This window comes from Megascapheus bottae, chromosome 7 (assembly GCF_031878675.1).
Source record: "Megascapheus bottae isolate mThoBot1 chromosome 7, mThoBot2.hap1, whole genome shotgun sequence".
NCBI classification, from domain to species: domain Eukaryota; kingdom Metazoa; phylum Chordata; class Mammalia; order Rodentia; family Geomyidae; genus Megascapheus; species Megascapheus bottae.
Window position 1 is genome coordinate 4,786,053 of NC_143515.1, and position 3,567 is coordinate 4,789,619.

General features: G+C 43.1%; 1 pseudogene; it reads right to left on the minus strand.

The window, feature by feature from the left end:
• Positions 1-218: 218 nt before the first annotated feature.
• On the minus strand, positions 219-1,420 carry LOC150060192 (melanoma-associated antigen 9-like; annotated as a pseudogene).
• Between the last annotated feature and the right edge of the window lie 2,147 nt (positions 1,421-3,567).

Consider the following 3,567-nt stretch of genomic DNA (forward strand, 5'->3'; position numbering starts at 1 on the left):
TAAAAATTAGTAAGATTTGTTCCAAATTATATTAACAAGAAAAAAATGTGTGACTATTGTGATACATAAACTTGTATTCTGGAAATAATACCCACCTGAAAAGAACACTAAACAATTTTAATGGCAACTAAGGCTAATTCTGAAGTCCCTCAAGGATGAACATGTCATGGATTGATAACTAAAGTCCCCCCATCCCCATTCATGGACCTGAGTGCGCTTCATGCTCGAGCATTTCGTTCATCTCTCAAAGCCTGTTCACAGAGGTTTGGATAGGCACTGAGATCACTACCACTGAACTTCACCCAGTGTTTCAGGACTCTCATCTTAGTGGCTTCAGCATGGGCCCTTGGGCCCCGCAGAAACTCATGGCGAGCAGGATCACTGTTGGGTACCATCCGGTACTCCAGGTACTGCTCCTGCACATAATTTTCAATGTCAGCTTCCTAGGTTCTCCATAGATAGGATGCTCTGTGTCCGGAAAGACGCCCATCACACTCAGTACATCCCAGGCTGACTGTTCGGAGGCACAGTTGGTTTCCAGGAAAATGATACCCAAGATGATTATCAGCAGGCCTGGCTTGGGCATGCCCATGACATCACTCATCATCCCATCGTAAGTTAGCCCTGCTGCAGGAGTGAGGAAATAGCAGTGGTCAGCGGGGTCCATGCCAACGACCAGCTGCATGTATTCAGCTGTCCTAGAAAACACCTCAACAAAGTGCTCCCTGTGAGCTGCAATCAAATTTAGCATTTCTGCCTTGGTTGCTGACTCTCTCATTCTGTACTTCAGGATTAAGAAGGGCACCGAGGACTGAACATTCAGTAACATGGACACATGATCTATTGGACTGAGAGGGGCAGCGTGTTCATGCTCCCTCTGGCGTAAACCCTGATCTTGTTCAACTTGGCCAGAGGCCTGATCTTGCTGTCTTTGGCCAGAGGCCTGATCTTGCTCGTCTGGGTCTTCCTCCTCCTCCTCCTCCTCCCCTTCTTCAGTCTTGAACTTGCTCCCAGTGGTCGGAGCTCTGACCTTGCTCCCGCTCGTCCTGTTCCCGTTGGTCGGAGCCCTGATCCTGCTCCCCTTGGTTAGAATCCTGACTTGATCTTCTTGGTCGGAGCCCCGATCTTGCTCCTCTTGGTCAGATCCCTGACCTTGTTCCTCTTGGTCAGAGCCTCGATCCTGTTCCCCATGGTTGGAGCCCCGACTGGACTGACTCTGAGAAGTGAGAACCACAAGAGAAGCAGACACTTCCCTGGAGGTGACATGGATAAAGGCAGCAGCGGAGGCAGAAGAAGAGGCTGTGTCAGTGGCTCCCTCGTCTTGGTCGGCCCTGGGGATCCGCTCAGCCCCTGAGGCCTCCCCTGGGGTCTGAGAGCCTTGCTCAGGCCTGGAATGCGGGCTGTTCTGCTTACAGGGCATCGCGACTGGACGGGACAGTGCGCTGGAACTTCCCGAGGCCTCGACTCCTCCTGGTCAGCTTCTGTGGGAGCCAAGGCGGCTGGTGCGCCACCCCCAAAGCCCAAAGCGGGGCGCCCCTGCTGCTCCTGCGTGGCTGGCTGGCGCTCTTCAGAGGCAGACTACCCTAAACAGGACTCCTTTGGAACACTTGTCAGACCAGACATCTTCTCCAAAATATCACTGAGGATCTCTGGTGCCTCCAAAGTCACATTTAAATATCTCTTTATTGAAACTGGCAAGTTGCTGAGGACAGGGAGACTGGCAGAAGACTCTGAGTCAGGACCACTGGAGAACAGAATAAGAGGCTTGGGTACGAAAGAAAGCATGGGGTCCACAAAGAATGCAAGCAGATTTGAGCATTTTTAAGCTGGAGTTCTCAGGACCCACGTGAGGACCTAGTCCAGGCCACCTCACAGTTTGTCTTACAACTTTCGTCCACATAATAATTTTGAAATTTATCTTTATTTCTTTGTGTAACAGTTTTTCTTTCCTATTTATTTCTAGGCAAAATTCTTTCCCAGAATTCTTTCCCATGCCTAAATTTATTCATTCTGCTTATTCATTCCTCTGGTGTTGGCCTTTAGATTATTTTATGCTATTGTCTATGGTGAATAACACTGTACAGAACATTTGTATATTAGAATTTAAGTGGTTATATATTTGTATATATTTAGATAACTACCCAGAGATAAAATAGCTTGATAATATATTGGTTTATATTTTATTTAATTTTCTCAAACCCTAGCCAACAATTTTCCAAAGTAGTTGTCCATAATTTAATAGACACTTGGAATTTGGGTATATTTTAGCCATGTTAGTTGATATGTAGAGATTGTAGTTTCAGTTTATATGACCTACATTAGTGATAATGTTTCATGTGATCAGTCAGTTGTGAATATTTTCGTATAGGCAAATTTTCAACTTATTACAGATTATCTTTAACCATTTATTATTTATTTGCAAAATTTATTATTTACTCTATGTAAAAATTTGTCATCTGATTTATATGTAGTGCCAGTCTTGGGGCTTGAACTCAGCGCCTGGGCTTTCTTAAGACTAAAGCTCTACCAATTTACCACAGCCCTACTTCCAGCTTTTTCTGCATATGTGGTACCAAGGAATTGAACTCAGGGCTTCATGAATGCTAGGCAAACATGCTAGGGTATATTGCCACCTTTGATACAATTTTGGGTTTTTTGGACAATCGTAGGACTTGAACTCTGGGCCTGGGCAATGTCCCAAGAGCTCTTCAGCTCAGGGCAGAAGGCCATAATGGGGGAAAAAAGAGAAAAGAAATAACTACACATAGTTCATTGAGAATAACAATCCTATCTTATTTTATGTTTTATGGGTTTTAGGACTTTATACCTTTGTAAGATTTTTTTCTTTCAGTCTACTTATATTGCCTTAAATTAATGGTGTGTGTGTGTGTGTGTGTGTGTGTGTGTGTGTGTGTGTGTGTGCAGGTGCTTGTGCACACATACATACCAGTGTTGAAAGTTGAACTCAGTGTCTCATGCACTCTCTTGGGTACAATGTCCTTATCTGATGCTTTAGCACTTAAGTTACATCTCCACTTCCAGATTTTTGCTCATTTCATTGCAGGTAAGAGTCTCATATTTTTTCCCCAGCTAGCTTCAACCTGAATCCTCAGATCTCAGCCTATCCAGTAGCCTGGACTGCATGAGTGAGTCACTTGTGCCTGGATTAAAACTATGATTCTTTGGAATATGTAGTGATAGTTACTCTTTTATTTCTGATAACAATAATCTATTACATTTTTTAGTAATCCACTTTAAAAGGGAATCAATTTTACTAATGTTTTCAAATTACTGGCCTTTAGAATTTGTTTGTTTGTTTGTTTGTATTCTCTGTGGGACCATGATTACATCTTATTGATTTTCTCATTTGACTTTCACTCTATTTTCTCTTTTACTTATTTTGGATTTAATTCATCAGGGTTTCTTTTGTTGTTATATTGTTTGCTTCTATCTTCTTAAAGTGAAAGAATATTTGTTCTCGCTATTTTAGGTATCATCTGTTTTTTTTTTTGATTGATTCCTTCCTCTCTCTCTCTCTCTCTCTCTCTCTCTCTCTCTCTCTCTCTC